The following is an 18,767-nucleotide window of genomic DNA, read 5'->3' on the forward strand; positions in this document are numbered from 1 at the left end:
TCCAGTATAGTTCATTTACACTTTATTTTCCCCTCTTCTCTGAAATGCTAATGCACTATGAACAATACCTGATGTTTTCCAGCACGGCGGGACGCAATGAATTCATAGAATTTGTGGTGCTAATTAGCATGGCCTAATTTACATTGAAGCAGGAAGTGAACTCCGCTCCTATTTTAGGCATCATGCAGGTATGCATCATCATCAACACGACTGCCTCCTGCATTTCTGTAATTCACTTCTAATTAGCCCAAGAAATCACAAGAAAAGTAGGCTGAAATTCAGCTTTAACAAGATGGCATGTTGGTTCGGCCAGTTTAATAAGTTGCACAGAGGTTGCAATGCGACGTTCCCTCAGGCATACCCGCGCGTGTCTAGCCCACAGCGTACAGGTGGTACGGGCAAACAGAAATAGGGAACTTTTTTCAAATTATAGTGAGCTGTGGAGAGGCAGGTCGTGTCGTCGGCACACCAGGCTTGTCTCATTACGCCCACTCAATCCCTCATTAGAAAAGCCCAGTCGCTCCGAGTGGGGCGAGACAGAGACCAAATGCATCACGGCATCCTTTCATTACCTGCCAAGGCCGTCAGGACCACATAAACACTGACGGCTCATAATGAGATAGTGATGGAGAGAAATGACCAAACACTGGAGTGATTGCCATGACAGGCAGGCTAATATGGAGCATGAGACCCGTGGATGGCTGGCGCTGCTCTGACAAACATGGTGAAGAATTCTGATTGAAGGCAAGCGCTTTCTCTTGCTCGCTTTTTCCTTGTCTGTCTCAAGCAAACTGTCAGGGCCGCCTCTGTCTTTTTAAACACAGCTCCAACCTTTCTATTTACACCCAAAGCTTGAGAGGTTATGGATGTGGTCGGCTGGTAAAGGTTTGGAAATGCTTTTGTTGTCTCATTCAGTATTCATGCGGACAAAAAAAATGGGATCGCAGGACAAAGGTCCAACAGCTGTCTAGACGCCTCCGCCATTGCTCAGCCTTCAGGTATGAATGTAATAACGCGACTGAAGGTTTTAAGTGCAAGCAAAAAAGACCCTTAAGTGTGTAATATGTTACCTTGCAAATTGCTTTGAGCAGTGTTTGAGTATAATCTAGTTATTTCTGAACTGGAAGTGCAAAAAAAAAAAAGGTTGTCACATGAATAGTCAGGGCCGTTTCTTGACTTTGTCACCTTACTACACAGGAAAGGGGAATATCATTGAAAAAAGTTCCTTTTATAGTCATTTATATTAAATAAGAGGGATTTTGAATGAGGTACCACATATTCCACAAAACTAAAGTATGCCATACTTTAATTATTATAGTTTATCAGTTCATAATAGTTAGAGATTGTAGCATAACACATAACACATACAAATATTATCAAAATGGTAAAGAGTAATAAATAGTATAAATAAAATTTTGTAGTTTAAATAAAATTACAAAGTCACTTTTTAAAGTTATTTACTCACTCTGAAGTTTCAAACCTTTAAGTTTTTCTTGTTGAACATAGAAACATTGACATTTTAAAGAAGCTGAAAACATGTAACTATCGACTTGTTCTGTCATTTTTTTTGTAGACTGGGTTAGTACATATACTCACCAGCCACTTTATTAGGTACACCGTACTAGTACTGAGTTTGACCCCCTTTTATCTTCAGAATTGCCTTAATCCTTTGTGACCTATATTCAACAAGGTACGCAAAACATTCCTCAGATTTTGGTCCATATTGACATGATAGCATCACACAGCTGCTGCAGATTTGTTGGCTGCACATCATGCGAATCTTTCTTTCCACCACATCCCAAAAGTGCTCTATTGGATTGATTTTGGTGACTGTGGAGGCCATTTGAGTAGAGTGAACACATTGTCATGCTTAAGAAACCAGTCTGAGATAATTTGTGCTGTATGACCTGGAGCTTTATTCTGCTGGAAGTAGCCATCAGGAGATGGGTATACTGTGGTCATAAAGGGATGGACATGGTCAGCAACAATACTCAGGTAAAGAGTATTACGTATAAATTAGTTACTCGCAAGAATTTATTTTTACTTATATTTTTAGATTACATTTTATGTATAATTGTATTTATTGTAATTTATTTTTAAAAATATACTTTTTATGTTAATATTATATGCACCTAGGGTGTGAGAGTAACACAATTTCGATTGTCTGTGTGTCCTGTACATGTGGTTGAATTGACAGTAAAGCTGATTTTAACTTGTACTTTTATTATTATTTATACTCTCAAATAGTTTCAAATCTCTGAGTTTCTTTCTTGTTGAACACAGAAAAATGTTTATTTTGAAGAAGCTGAAAACGTGTAACCATTGACTTTTTTTAAAGCAGGGAACACAAATACTGTAAAAAGTCAATGGTTGCAGGTTTTCAGCTTTTCTAAAAACATTTGTTGTGTTTAACAAAAGAAAGAAACTTAAACATATTTCGAAATGGTGAAAGCAAAGTAAATAATGACAAGATTTTCTTTTTTTGTGAACAAACCCTTAAATACTACTTTATGATGTAACATCCATTAAGTTGTAAGTTCTTTAATATTAACTCCATTTATTCATTCATTCATTTTCCTTCGGCTTAGTCTGTATTTCAGAGCTCGTCACAGCAGAATGAACCACCAACTATATTTTACGCAGCGGATGCCCTTCCAGCTGCAAACCAATACTGTAAAATGCTCATACAACCTCACACATACACTACAGCCAATTTAGCTTATTCAATTAACCTACTGTATAGCACATGTTCTGGACTTTGGGGGAAACTAGAGCACCCAGAGGAAACCCACGCAAACATGGAAAGAACATTGCAAACTCCACACAGAAATGCAACCTTACACCAGCGACCTTCTTGCTGTGAGGCAACAGTGCTAACCACTGAGCCACTGTGCCGCCCCAGCTCTATAATATATACAGTACAATATGATACAGTTTACGATAGTATTATTCAAAAACTATGAATTTCATAGTATTTTTTATGTAATTCTGGGATATCTGAGGGTTGTCCCAACTAAAATATGATTCAAAACCAACCTTCATATTGTAGATAATGGATTTTCAATGCAGCTGATAGTTTTTCTATATCTACAGGAATGATACTGTGCATAGTTGATGTACGGCTACTTTGCCTGACAAACTGTTTCATAAAAGAACTGAAATTCGATCTGAAGCTCTACCCATCAGCTAATCATCAAGGTAACACAAGCGACTGTACTTGGGGGGAAAAAAACCTATAGATGGATCATGATTGAATCTCTGCCCATGGAGCTGAAGATCCCTGCACAGTCCTCCAGATTGATTCAGCAGGGCTCCACAGGTGCAGAACCACAGTCTGGGCCTCATTAACTGATAGTGGCTGATATGGAAATAACAGCGGGGAAAAAGTGAATCAGAAAGAGAGCTTAGACGGGTACTGTCACACAGGGGCTGGCAGGGTGCTGACAGGATCTCAACAGTCCACTATTTGTGGCAAGAATACAGAATTGAAACTTTATTTCTTTAGTTTTTTCCCCCCTCGGATTCAGAATGTGAAAACAACCAAAACACACACACACACACAAAAAAAATACTGTTCATGTGTGATGTTTTAATTAAAAAGGCAGATGACAAAGAACTTAAAAAATCAAATAACAAATTGTTTGCAGCTACAATGTGATGTCTGCTTTTTTAATTAATCAATTTTTTAGTCAATTTGCAATTGTTAATAAAGGTATGATGTGTAATTTCTTTACCCAGAGATGGGTTGTGGCTGGAAGGGCGTCTGCTGTGTAAAAATGTGCTGGATGAGTTGCTGGTTCATTTCACTGTGGCGACCCCAGATTAATAAAGGGACTAAGCTGACAAGAAAATGAATGAATGAATGAATGAATGTGCACACCCTTTTTTCTTTAAATTGTTCACCTTTCTACCATTCTGCCATTCATACAACTCATTCAAACAAGGAATTGAGGACTTCAAACTAGTGAGCCCAGCTCAAGAAATATTGATGGGGTATTCTACAAGAAATGCACATTTTCACTTATAAAAATGTGACAGGGCCTGACCTTTAAGCTTGTCATCCTCAAAAATCATACAAGAGCATGCATATAATCATACAGTTCAATGATAGAAGGCATCTTTGATCACTGTCAGCTTCTTTTGTCAAATGATGTCCGAGTCATAGCATTAAAGGTGCATTGCATGCATGTTATGTTAAATTGAATGCTAATGTGAAAGGACTGTCTGTAACATTGGGACGATTGTCAATTTATTTGTATTATAGTATTTATTAGTAGAATTTATGATTTTATGTTTTTAATCAATTGATGTAAATAACAACTTAAACTTACTATTTCTGGAGTTTTTCTTTTCTTCTAAATACCATTTTTTTAGCATAACAAAACTATTGAAGCTGTAGGTTTAATTGGGCTGAGGACAAGGACGATGACAGGATTTGCATGTTTGTAAAGTGTTTTTAATGAAGAAAAAAAAATCTGTGAACCAAATGAATGACATGCACAGATATAAATTATCAGTCCATTTAAGAAATTTTGGGGATGAAATACTTTTTATTGACTGTATTTGTTTTTTTTTATTTTTATTTCAGGGACAGATAATGTACATTTTCTAGTAGAATGTCCCTGATAATATTTTAATATTCAACAGTATCTGGAGGTGAAAGTACACTGTACAAAATGCAGGGTTTCACGAGTCATTTATGTTGACTCAAAACAAATTAAGTTAACTTAACATCTTTTTACACATTTATGTAGCTTGAACATAAAGTCCAGATAAAATCTTAAGAATTGTGTTTCAGCTCATTTTAATTAAATATTTAATTGAAGTTTTTTGAGTGTATCGAGGAGAATGAGTTGGAATTCAGATGTCCTTTTTTTATCAAAAAAAGTGATATCTAAAAAAAAAAGTACTCTCACCTTACTACTTTATAGTATGCTAACATCCTTTAGTTGCTCTAGCAGGAAAAAAAAAGGTCGCAAATGAGACCATTTAATGATAACCTGCTGCCCTGATCTCAACTCAAACTACCACCTTTAGATGAGTCAGTTTTGGTGCGCTAATCTGGATGGATGTTAAATATTAAGCTGCATTATAAAAAAATTATTTTAGTTCACGACAGCTTCTGCTAAAATCAAGCTGCCAAACAGTCTTGTTTCTGATTCTTGGTAGGACATAATAGTATGAGGGAAAAAACACAAAATTACTCCAACAAAAGGAGTTTTTTCTTGTGTGTGTGATTGCATTTGTATTTAATTAAGTAATACAATGTCTCAATGTAGCCGTTACCAGGAATAGTATAATCTGTACTTCACATCAAGAATCACAACGAAAATAAGTTTTGTTTTTAAATTTTTATTGTGTGTATCCAAGATAAATTAGGGGTATTCACATATTTGAAGGAAGAAAGGAAAGAAAGAAATTATTTGGAGTAAGTTGTACTTTAAGAGTATATTTAAAGATATGTACTTTTACTCAAGTAAATTAGTTGTAAAATTAACTGTTACTTTTACATTGCTATATTTGGCAGCATTTCTCTGTTACTGTCAATGCGTAATAAATATTTGTTTGCAAGTCTCATGAGATATTGGAGAGGCTGTTACTATGTGCGTTTCTTGTTTTCGTTTAGCACGCCTGGCTGTAGTTGATGATGACTGAAACCGAGGAAGACATGTGTGAGTTATTGAGGCAAATCGCCCGTGGCCTCAAGATGACCATTTTTACTTCAAGATGCTAAAACGATTAGTTTTAGAATGCAATGTATGCTGCATGCACCATAACAAACTGATTCCAGCTTCAACTTGAAAAAACACGTAGTTGTTGTTTGAACCCTTAATGGCAATTTGATAAATATGAGCACTTTGACCTTAGTGCAATCCACATTGTACACTGACATCCCAATGTTATGTTATATGTCCCTTATATGTGCTTTTGCGCAACCAATCACAAACATTTTATGAACTCCACAACTCTATGCAGATTCATGAAAAAAATTATAATGGTAAACATTTGAAAAAACTGAAACATCTGGGTCTGTTTGACATTTTATTGCAAATTACAAGTTATGTTATCTTAATCACTTACCTGATATAAGCTACTTATATAAGCAAAGTAGCTTTTTGACCTTTTATATAGAAGCAAAACAAAGAGACTTTCAAGTAGAGTTGTGTTAAAGCTCTCTAAGAAGTTTGAAATGTAAGATTTTTGCTTCTCATCAGTTATATTAAAGTAAATAGTAACTACTTGTCTATTTTTCATCTGGTACATTTTTACTCTTACTCAAGTTACTATTTAATTTGTCACTTTTACCAGAGTAAATATTTCCTTAAAGGTGCAGTAGATGATTGTCTTCAGATTGTCTTCTTTTTTTGTTGTGCTGGTTAAAAGTCTCATTACATTTCAATAGTACTGATTAAATGATCTAAATGTGTTTTTATATATATATATATATATATATATATATATATATATATATATATATATATATATATATATATATATATATATATATTCAGACAGATCCGCCATTAGCGCATGCATACGCGTTGCATGTTCATGTGCATACGAGACACATGAGATCACAGCAGTAAAATCAAATGCAGATTTAAAACTTTTAAAAATCCTGAATCAATATTGAAGTTACTTTAGTACGCTGGAGGAAGGAAAACACCATGGCTGAAGTATTTTTTTTAAACAAGACTTTTTGTTTTAAAAGTAATTTAGTCACACAAAGCTTATGTTGATGTTGTTGTTGTTGTTATTATGAATGGGTAATATGCACTGAAGTGTTGTTCAGCCACTGAAATCTTTCAGTAAAAGATTGATGTGACAGTTTTCAGTTTCATAAGGGGCCTTTGACAGGATCGCTAATGTAGATTTTTATTTAGTTTTTATAAAATATCAGTAATTACAGTAGCGCTATTTCACCTAGCCTGCTTTACTGAGGTGAAGTTGCTTTTATATTCACATTAGTTTATTTTTGAACAATGACAACCTTTGAGGCACTCCCTTTAGTGTTCACCATGCTACTCTGAAAATTCGCTCTGAAATATCATGCAAGTCTGGTTAAGTAATAAGTGTAATTCTTGCTTGCCACTGGCCAAGCAGTACTACATTTCTAACTGGCGAATGACATGAACTAGTGGGTTGTCTGCTGTCGTGCATGCATTCGTGTTTCAGGAGGTGTGGCTTTGGATGGCAAGGGTGGAACTGTGTTTTAAAGATTTTATGCTAAGAGGTTATTTTGGCAGATCACCTACTGCACCTTTAAGTACTTTTACTTGAATTTTTTTCATCCTGGACTGCTTACAGCAAGGGTGTCCACACTCGGTCCCGGAGGGCCGGTGTCTAGAAGAGTTTAGCTCCAACCCTAATCAAACACACCTGAGTAAGCTAATCAAGCTCTTACTAGGTATTATAGAAGCTTCCAGGCAAGTGTGTTGAATCAAATTGGAGCTAGGATCAGCAGGGCACCGGCCCTCCAGGACCGACTTTGGACACCCCTGGCTTACAGCATAGACAGAATCACTGAATATGCTATGCTATTTGTGTCCACTGTTGGCCCGAGGTAACATTAGAAAAGAGTTCCACAGATCACATCAAATAGACTGCTGCTTTATTTGCTTTAGTTTACTGCAGATTAGTTTTAAACATCACATGATGCAACCTCATGATATGTAAATGACTACATGTAAATGTCATAATCTAACCTGAAACTATGAAGCAGATTGCTGAATTCAATAACTAGGTTCACATTAACGAGATGATTGACTGTTGACTATATTGGATCAGACCACAATGCTGCAATATACTGTACAACTGTAAGCAACACTGTTGCTACAATGTGTCACTATTTGTCTATTACAGACCATTTGACTAGGTTTTATTTTTCTTTAAACTAAATTGCATGTATTCGGAGAACGTTATAGCAGCAACCATATATTATCTTTACAAAAATCACATAAACTTCGAAATCTTTTGTGTGGCATGATTATAAGAACTGTTTCAAAGAGAGGATAAATGAAAACTGGACAGAAAATAGCTCATTTCTGAAATATGTTTTTGAGGTAAACATTTTGCAAATATATTCAATTAAAATGTAGCAGCGATTCCTAAACTTTCATGAAAAATTAACCCCTTTTACCTAAAACATATCATTAAATGCCTTATGAGACTTTTAATGAATGCTTCTGTAAATTTAAACTTACATTTTTTTTTTAAAACGCTAAAAAAATATTTGAACATCTTAAGTTATTTAATTTTTAATAAATTGATTGTTTTCATTTAACAGTTTAATCAGTGATTTCCAGCAACTCACAAAATCACTACAGCTTCTTAAAATCAGTTTATAAAACTTTGCAATTGTCCATTCATTAAATATAGTTAAAGAAAATAAATAAGAAAAAATAGCAACAATTAACCAGAAGAGTGTTTCAATTAGATAGGCTGACAGTAATGGTAAAATAAAGGCTTGGACAAAATAGGCATTTACTTTTTACTCATTTGAACAACATTTAAACGAATAACTGCAATTAAGAAGGACAGTGTTTTAGTATGATAATGAGGCGCTAATGGCATTGTGTAATTCTGAAGATCGCTTTAATGATGCTGGTCTTGATGAAAAATAATTGCTTCATGTTACTTCCCATGTAATGACTCAGAACCTCCTACTAAAGAAAACATCTCAAGTGATAGTGTGTTTGATTCGCTTGATATGGTGTCAGAAAGTAAAAACAAAAGCTGTCACTTTGCCACCCACAAACATTGCAGAGTTGACTGAGGGGTGAGTCATTAAATCAACCATTTCTGTGAAAGGGGCTATTTAACGATTTGTGCACGACTTTAATTGAGAGAATAATAACAGCCCTCTTGTGATGACCGAATACATTTGAAGTTTTCAAACTTTTTAATGAAAAGGGAACAACTCCTAGCCAAACATTCAGGAAACAAATAAACAAAGCATAAACAACACTTGTGGAGCAAACCATTTTTAAAATTCATTTTGGGGACTTTCCTTAGCACATGTTCATTACTGTAAAATACAGTCTGTGGTACTACACGTGGTACAGTCTGTGACATTAGATTTGATTTAGATATTTAAAGTTTTTTTTTCCACATATTATAATGAACTTATTTTAGAAGGTAATTGTAGTTTATTAAATACCAGTTTATGTACAAAAACAACAACAACAACAGTACTATCAGGTTTCACAATATTTCTGTTTGATTGATTGATTAGATCAGGGGTCACCAATCTTGGTCCAGGAGGGCCGGTGTCCCTGCAGGGTTTAGCTCCAACTTGCCTCAACACACCTGCCTGGATGTTTTAAGTATACCTAGTAAGACCTTGATTAGCTTGTTCAGGTGTGTTTTATTAGGGTTGGAGCTAAAATCTGCAGGACATCGGCCCTCCAGAAACAAGTTTGGTGACCACTGGATTAGATTAAGAATGTTTTTTACTTTTATATTATAATTTCCAATTTATTATATTTGAATATGTTAATCAATCATTATTTAAATGAATATATGGTAATTTGCCTACAATTTCAGCACAAACATACAGATAACTTGTTAAACCGTAATAAAATAAATGCTTAAAGTGTTAGTTCACCCAGAAATGAAAATTATTAATCACTCACCATCATGTTGGTCCAACCCCAAAGACCTTCAATCATGAATGTGCGCAATATACGGACACGGAATACAATAAACTGTTGAATAATTTATTTATTTATTTTTATTAATTTCTTTATTTTTTGTGTGTGTGTGTAAGCACACAAAAAAATTCCCAATATTTTTTAATCAAGAAATCGATAGGTTGTTTCACATTCAATGTTTTACATTAAAATTAAATCTGGGATACTACTGCTTTGGGTTTAAGATCAGTCAGCGCACAGATTATAGATTCATCAGACACATTTAAACAACCCATGTTCATTTGAGGCTTGTGCCCAGGACAAAATCTTTGAGAACAGAAAAATATGTACTTTGGACTACATCTTTTTTTTTCACAAATCCACTAGAGGGCGCTGTTTATATTTGACAATTTCTAATACATTACTGGGGCATGTTTTCTCACACATGCCATTTATGGTAAATCCACCAGAGGTCACTGTGTATGTTTCTGCAAATATTAATATTCTTCTGTGTGTGTCTGTGAAACAAGCCGATTGGGTTGTCATCATGCATAATATCCCACCCTCTCCTCTAAACCCAATCGATAGTGTTTTAAAAAGCAAATTAGAAAAATTGCTGCTTTTTTTTTTGGATTTAGGTTTACCTGGTTTTTGGAAACTTACTTCAACCTACTTCTATAACAGTCCGCTCAGCTTGCCTCCCAAGCCTATCGTCGTTCGCAGTTAGCTGCCAAGTAAACCAGTCATGCTGCAAAAGCTGTCTATGCAGAGGTATCGCCCCGTATCGTTCTTTTTACACACAAAATGCAGACATATGACCCAGGAGCACATATTTGTCAGTTCTCAAAGATGTACTCCAGGGCACATTTTCCTAATGAGCTCGTGTTGCATTTAAATACTTAGTTCACGAAAGTTTTTGAATAATTCGTTAACCAGGTTGAATATTAAAAGTCCCTTAAAGTGCTTTAAAATGTGCAGTTTTATTCAATGTTTGACGTAATCTCAACTGAAAAATGAAGAGAGTATAGGATTTAGAGTAACCCCTGTCCTTTTTTCAAAGGAGCCATTAGTGTTTTGTTTTATTACAGCTTTGCCAATGAGAGTGGTTGAGATCAAACACATCAAATGAAGTTTCATAAAAGGGGCAGTGCATGTCAGATACTAGAGAGCTTTTGATTGGTCAAGATAATGAGAAACTGAAATATGAGGTGATGTGAAAAAAAAAAAACTTTAATCCATTTAGATGGAAGTGACAAACTGCAGGCTTTACATGTTTGTACCGTTTTTTTAATCTCCTACGCAAATTTTGTCAGAGTTTTGGAGCACACCAACATGTAGATGTCCTTATAACTAACAGACTGAAACATCTAACATTTTTTTTATTTTAATTTCATGGGACCTTTTAAGAGTCGCATTGTGTGCAAGCCGTGAGGAAACACTGCTGTGATCTGCTACTACCTCAAAGCAATTTATATCTTGAGAGCTTTACAGTTATTGGATGCAACAGAATTAGCCTGTCAGTCTGTGTAGTAGTTTCCCTTTAACTCGCAGTGAAGTGTCTTCTCATATTAGCTCTCTAACCTCTGGCAGGTGTTGGTAATGTCAACATGTTATGATTGAATCAGAAACAATGTTGCTCTGCAGTAATGGAATGTAAAGTGTTGCCTTACAGAATGTTTATTTTAGTTCTGCTGACTAAGAAGATAAGGTTTACTTTGCATGGGGAGATAAACATTCCGCATTTTCTAACTCTATAGGTTCTCAGCAGTAATTCATCATTTAATCATGAAATGCAAGCTGCTGCTTTTCCCAAGGCCATTGTTTTGTATTAAGGTGTACTTTTAGTTGAGTACAGACAAAAGTCTTATTCGATGTACAGTGAATTTAAATCAGTAAACAAGGTATTCTCAGAAAACCTAGAGTGTACTTAGAAATTGTGAAAAGAACAAAATGCTGTAAGAAATACTGTGATCATTTCAATCCTATTATATGATGTCATTTACATGGTAATACTGTAAGTGTAAAATAGCTTCTTTCATAACAGATATGTGAAACAGATTTGAAGCTCTCATATAATATTTGAAAGCAGTTTTATTTTTTTATTAAGACTGCATTTTCATATAGATTTTCAGTCATTTTGGTTTGGCTTATATTCTTATTTATTTAATTATATTCACTAAAGACCATTTCAATGTGGTCATGTCATTGGCCCATGAACATTTCCTGCATGTTATTAAACTATTTCATAACTGTACCAAGAGGAAATTCAACCATAACTTAATGTTAAAACAGCTATCATAACATTATTTATCAACATGTGGCTCTTTGGCTTTTCGGAAGATATATATATATATATTAAAAACGTAAAACAGGAAATACGTTGGGACAGGAAATACTGTTTTGTTTACGTCCCTCAAAATGGTCCATATGGACTATTTAAATTTTGGCTAATAACAATGTGTTCATGTTTGAAACGGACAACTGATATATATATGGGTGCCACATAATTTCTGAAATTTTATGACATTTTAAAGGGGTCTTTAAACATTTTAGTTTGAATAATTTTTGTATTTTTGCCATAAACGCTAAAATATCAGGGTTGTTTGTCTCCTAAATTTTGGTGTAGATTTATCAAAAAGTGTTTTTTCTATACCGTTTTTTTATTTATTTATTTTTATTGTATTGTTTAACTCCTGGCAGTTCATTCCGCTGTGTTGACCCCTGGGATCCGTTCCTTGTACATGGATTACTCAATAGCTGGATTTGGTTATAGACGATTTGGCATGATCCAGGATCGTTTCGTTTTTCAAAACTCATCCGAGAGTTGTTGCCATGGCAACAGTTCTGGTAGATCAAACCTACTTGGCTTATTTCATATAAACAGGATTACTGTAGATCAGGTCTTTTCAAACAATCAGCCACCAAACTGTACCAGTTAATTAATGCTAACATGTCAGAATAATTTAAATTGTTGGAGCTTTGCGTTCAAAAAGAGCACTTCCAAGACTGGGGGTTTAAAAAAACAGACAACAGAAAAACTAAATGAAAGTTTGTAAAACTATTATTGAGCTATTAAATATGGGAGAGGGAGCAATAAAGTCCTGCAAAATGATATTTAAGCTAAAATCATTTAAAATTATGCAGAGCTCAACAGCAGCCTGTTTTTTTAACATTCATTATGCAGTAGGTCATAAAAATTCACCCTTTGTTTTTTGTCAGTTAAAGTTGGGGGAAAAGCAGAATTTGAGATATGAATATGATTTTATTTTATGCATTTTCTGAGCCTTATTATAAAACAAAGGCATACAACAGAGAACTGATTTTATTTTACAAATTGCAGTTTTAATACTGTATGTTTCAATTCTTAAATACTCCCACGCTGTCAACATGTTATCTTTCCTCTATCACAAACTATTCAAAATGGCGTCTGCTATGTGTGGCGACCTTTTTGGGCCATGGTAACTGGTTGGCATGTCTGTTTTTAAGGTATTTTTTCTAATACAGCTGCGTCTGTGCAGCCTTCAATGTATATACTTAAAAATGGATAAGTGTTAAAGGACGAGTTCAACACTTGAGCAGTAACATCTAGTCAAGGGCCATGTGTGTCAGAATGTGGGCAGCTAAAGTATACCGTGGGCTTGAGGTACACTTACTGTAGTTGCTACACGCTGATGGCATGTCAAATTTGTATGAATTGCATACAGAACGGCCACAGGCTCTGCACTCTCTTACTTCCAACAATCTCACCGATCTCATACAGACATCTGTAAATCACTGGCAATGTTTAAAATGCCACCTAAAACAACATCTTTGCGTTCAACTCTTAACTTCAAAAAATATATAAATAATATTAATCATTGTTTCATACTCTATCTTGTACATTTCAAACAAACTCAGAAGCTTTGTTTTAGTAGCAATTTATTTGGTCTCTTTACAGTGATGCTTGATCTACAAGTATCTCTCATTTTAATTTGCTTTAAATAAAGGCATCTGCTAAACAGTGTTGTAAGCAAGTTTCCTCCAAACTGTAATAGATAACAGATTACTTGTCAATGTTATTTAAAGTGAATCCCTTAACTTACAATGTTACTATGTCTCATAGTACTTCTGTATTACTTTTGAGCTAGTTTAATGTAGGGCTGTGCGATTTAGGGAAAAAATATAAATTTTTATTTATTTATTTATTTTTTTTGACCGATTGTCTGTGACTTTGAAACTAAAATATTCCCATATAACCAATGTTTTTGTTTGATATTAATTTATATATATAATTTTACATGACATTATTCCGGTTGTTCGCGTTTTCCTGTTTGTTTGTTTGTTTGTTTTTTATTATTATTGTGGCGGTTTCGTATTCAGTTGCACAATTCGGATTGAGCAGAATGAAAGTGTGCTCACTCAATTGGCTTGTAAGACTGACACACACAGATGGCAGTCACGCATTTGCTCTGGGCGGGGTAAATAAAAAAATACACATTTCATATTGCGATCTCCCAGGGTTTTTTTAACTAATCGCAACGTTTCAAATTGCAGTTGCGATTGATTTTGATTAATCACACAGTCCTATACAGAAGTAGATTTTTAAGGAAAAATATGGAAGATTAAAAAAAAATAAACTTTGTTATATATTTTGCTGTCTTTGATACTTACAGTACATTATTCCAAATAAATAAGCAAGTCCCATCTGTCTATCTTTACTTACATTTAGAAAATGGTGCAAAAGTTTTGCGCAAATCTGTAATGGGAACCAGTCTGGTGTTACATTTTGCTTGTGATAATAAAAAGAGAACAGCAGAATGTAATTACTAAGAAAAAAAAAAGTCAAAAGAAACTAGCAGTCAGCTCCTGACAGCAATCATTAGGACTGGTGAGCAGGAATCCTGTAGACCTGAAACTGGATCATTTACTGCACTCCTCGAGTTAACACTACTAAATAAACTAGGCAGAGAACATAAAACAACAGGTCTAAGATTAGAAGATCGTTCTTTGCTCTCTGAAAATGGCATGAGGCAGGAAACACGCAAGCAGCGAGCCGAATCAAAGATGCTGCCTATCATGTCTGTGAAGAAAAAATACAATCGCCATATCAAAAACACTGGGGTTTATGTTGTACCATTATTCACCAGCACCATTGGTTGATTTAGAGCTCAATATAGCTCATTACAGATTAAAAGACCATAGTTTGCTCTATCTGACTGGTAGATTTCCGAAATGCTTTGTTCACTTGTTAGAGTAGAAATGTGGATGAAATTCCAATTATAGAGCCTTATTGCAAATGAGAGAGACGATTTAACATTTCTGACAATGACCTGACCTCAGCCCACTCACTTCTGCCATGTGCCTTGTATTCCTTCAAAGTGTCTTCTGCCCTATTATTCTTGCTGCTTTACTTATTACTTTAACTTTTTTTTTAGTTTCCTTTTCATGAAATATAATTATCATTAATAGTAACCAGAGAAATGATTAGGCATCAGTGTTTGAAAAGGTAATTTCACCACTGTCCTCTTTAATTTGGTAAAGAAATTAATACGTAATCTAAAATGTGATCGGCTGACAGTGCAGTCTAATATCACAGTGCTGTAATAATATTATCCAAAAGAGATGATTGTATTAGCATAATTGAAAATATACCAATCTGCGTAGACGTCAGTGGGGGATGCCGAATAGTTGACAGGAAGACATGATTGTAATAGATTCCAATGACTTTGTTAGATTTGTTTTTAATCAAGGGAGAAGTGCACAGAGATCAGCGAGAAGACCCGGGATTTCATCAGGAGTGACTGTAATGACTCCATGTGAGCTTGAATTAATGATCAGGTATGTGCTCCGGAGGCACTGTGAGTCACACTGAGTTTTATAAAAGCGCCTCATTCATTTCTGACCTTTGAAAGCTTAAGACCAACCTCACATTTGCATTTTAAGCAAGCTCTCAGATCATTATAAGTCGCTCCAGGATAAAAAGTTGAGTTGGCCTTTTTCTTCCCGAGACCTTATCTTTTTTTATTTATTTTGCTAGCTGCATGCTCTGAGTTTGGCAATAAGAAAAAATCTGTCAAGCCGGAGGCTCAACAGAAGTTGAATGAAGTTAAATATACAGATCTGTTGACATCACTAAGATTCCTATTTCTCATTTTATGGTGGTAAAAAAAAAAAAAAACGTGCATTTTTCCCATTAAGAGACACTTAGAAGTCAAACTAGTTCAACAGGTGAATTGAAGCATTTTTTTTTTCTTCAAACCAATAGACTTAATGGTTTGGGAAGTTTAATTTCCCCTTTTCCCTCAGCATTTACTCTCACTCAAGTGGTTCCAAACTACTATAAGTTTCTTTGTGTGTGTGTGTGTGTGTGTGTGTGTGTGTGTGTGTGTGTGTTGAACACAAAATAAGATATCTTGTGTTAGAAGATAAGTGTTAGAAGCCTGTAACCATGGACTTTCGTAGTAAGAAAGACAAATGCTATTTTTAGAGTGGAATTATCATGTATTTGTTTACTTTGTTTACTTTTTCACCAAAAAGGTCCATACAGATTCTAATAAGATCAGGTACTGACTAAGATGTGTGTGTGTACTTTTTTTACGATGTGGTCACATATTAATTGGTCAGTTTGTATGTCTTAGTATTTGGGCTTTGGTCACATTGTCAAGGAAGGTACAAAATGGGTTGTAAACTTTGCTCTCGCTATTTTCCTTCTCTGTCCTTTCTAGTTCTGGAGTCTATGTTTACATTGGTTTATTTTACGTTTAAGTTGGAAACAATAACATAATATTTTAATAATTTCATGGGCTCAATTTTAACGATCTAGGCGCAAAGTCTAAAGCACATTGCGCAAAAGCATTAAGAGCGTGTCCGAATCCATTTGTGCTATTTAAGAACGGAAAAATGAGTTCTGCACCCTGGCAAATGGTCTAACAGGGCTGTGCTTATTCTCCTAATGAGTTATGGCTGTGTTTTGAGCATAACGTGAATTAAATCAATCAGAGTCTCATCTCCCATTCCCTTTAGGAATCAAGCCTTCTCCATTCGGCCTCTTTACGTTTTTAAATGTACTTTTACTCCTTACTTTACACTTTTACTTTTGTAGAGTAAGGAAATGATGGAAACTTCACTGAAGATATTTATTAGCCTACATTTAATTTCATTTGTTAAGCGCAAAGATTTGTTTCAAAACTTTTTATAAATTCAGTTCTAATTTCCAACAAATTAAGGATAAATGAACAATAATAACGAAGCGTGGTCTCAAAATGGAGCTATATCAAAACACACATCCTATTCTTATGCCCCATATGGTGATTCATATGTCTCCAAAACCCACCAGGTGGACAAATCTGAACTTGTTTTTATTAAAACAAATATAAATATGCAAATAATATATAATACTGCTATTAAGAATAACATTACGCAAATGCAAATTGTCATGAATAAACTAAAAATGAAGGTAATGAAGGTGATGAAGGTGATAAACTGAGAGGAAGGCCAGCTCTCAGTCGGTCAATGGCACAGTCTATTTCATTTAACACGCCTCTATTTCACACCAACACATCCAAGAATCCACAAAGTGTCGCAAATAGATTTGCTTTTTAAACAGCGTGGCACAATAAATGAAAATTTGGTTGTGCTGGTCTGAAAATGGCAACAAAATCAAGTCAAACACGTCTTGCACCTTATTGTGCCAGGTGTTTGATGGAGCCCCATGGTTTATCATTTTACTTATTTTGTAACTGATTCAGTTATAACCATAGAAAATTATTGTCATTAAATTATTTTATTTAAAATATTCTATGATTTACTTTTGATTTAACACTAACAAATAGTCAATAGATACAGATTTCCAACATTTAGGAAAATATCTCTCTAATAATTAATTTGCATGAACTGTTTTAGTTTCTATTTTTAGACTTTCTTGTTATTGTCATCACATGTAGTATCATTTCACCCTGGCTTGTTTACTTTAAAATTAGCACTTAGGTTATTGTAACCCTTCTTGGTTCATGCATCAAGTATTGGCTTTTGTGTTCCATTTTCTGCGCTTTATTGATTAATTCATTGATTTATTGATTGGTTTGTTCCATGAATATTCAAACAACGCCTATTTGTGAGGTGTTGTAAAAAGATTAAAGGTATAGTTTACCAAACAATGACATTTCTGTCAATACTGTTTTTTGTGATTCCAAAACTGTACAGCTATATCTTTCTGCAGAACACAATGAAATGTATATCTTATGTTTACCAAGGCTGCATTTATTTGACCAAAAATACAATAATAACAGTAATATTGAATTATTATTTTAGTTTAGACATATGCCAATATTTATTATATATACAGTACGAAAATTCTGTATATTGTGATAATGAGCATGTGCAATGTTGATAATGTGGGCATTTCAAAATACTATGGATATATATATATATTTTTTTTTTACCTTTTAGAGTGCTTTCTAGAAATTTTTAGATTTTTTATTGGCATGGGGTATTCATTACAGCTCAAGTGTTTTTTAAAGACTTAATAGGGGATTTATTTTCAAACATTAAGCATTTCACATGTTAATCTGGTCTATGACATTAATAAAATTGACACTATATATGGGTCTTTTGTTCATTAACTTTGTACAGTAATGCTCAATTTGTTAACATCATTTAATTGAAATAAAGTCGTTGTAGCGACAACTATTGTATAAAAGCATTAATTAATATTAGCTGATGTTAATTCTTTGGTTAATGCTTAATAATTTATTATAATTTAATTGTTTTATTAAGTGGAGTCAAACTAACACAATTTTAACATAATTACTATAAAATGGCCATTTCTAACTATGGATTTTAATGCATTAACTTACGTTTTCTAAGAATTCATTGTAAAATGTTTACTATTCTTCTACGTTTTAATTTTTGTAATTTTGCAGTTTAAATTGTTTAAAACATTTATTTACTCTGAGCGCATGTATACAGTAAAGCAATACATTAAGAATTTTTTGGTTATTATACAAAATAATCTTTTTGCAGGTTAAGTCAATATTATGATAATAATTATGTCATATTACCACTTCAGCAATTTCTGAACAAGAAAATTTGATATCAGCAGAAGGCTATTTTAGTTACACAAGCCTATTGTCATTCATTTATTCATTTTTTTTTTAG

The 18,767-nt window shown here is 34.1% G+C and overlaps 1 long non-coding RNA gene across 1 annotated transcript; it reads left to right on the forward strand.

Moving 5' to 3' along the window:
- The first annotated feature begins 2,280 nt into the window (after positions 1-2,280).
- On the forward strand, positions 2,281-5,938 carry LOC147842414 (uncharacterized). Its single transcript, XR_015499734.1, has 3 exons — positions 2,281-2,648; positions 2,719-4,243; positions 4,422-5,938. It is a non-coding gene; the product is annotated as an uncharacterized LOC147842414 (long non-coding RNA).
- The last annotated feature ends 12,829 nt before the right edge of the window (positions 5,939-18,767 follow it).

The sequence above is a fragment of the Danio rerio genome, chromosome 9 (genome assembly GCF_052040795.2).
Source record: "Danio rerio strain M-AB ecotype USA chromosome 9, GRCz13ab, whole genome shotgun sequence".
NCBI lineage: Eukaryota > Metazoa > Chordata > Actinopteri > Cypriniformes > Danionidae > Danio > Danio rerio.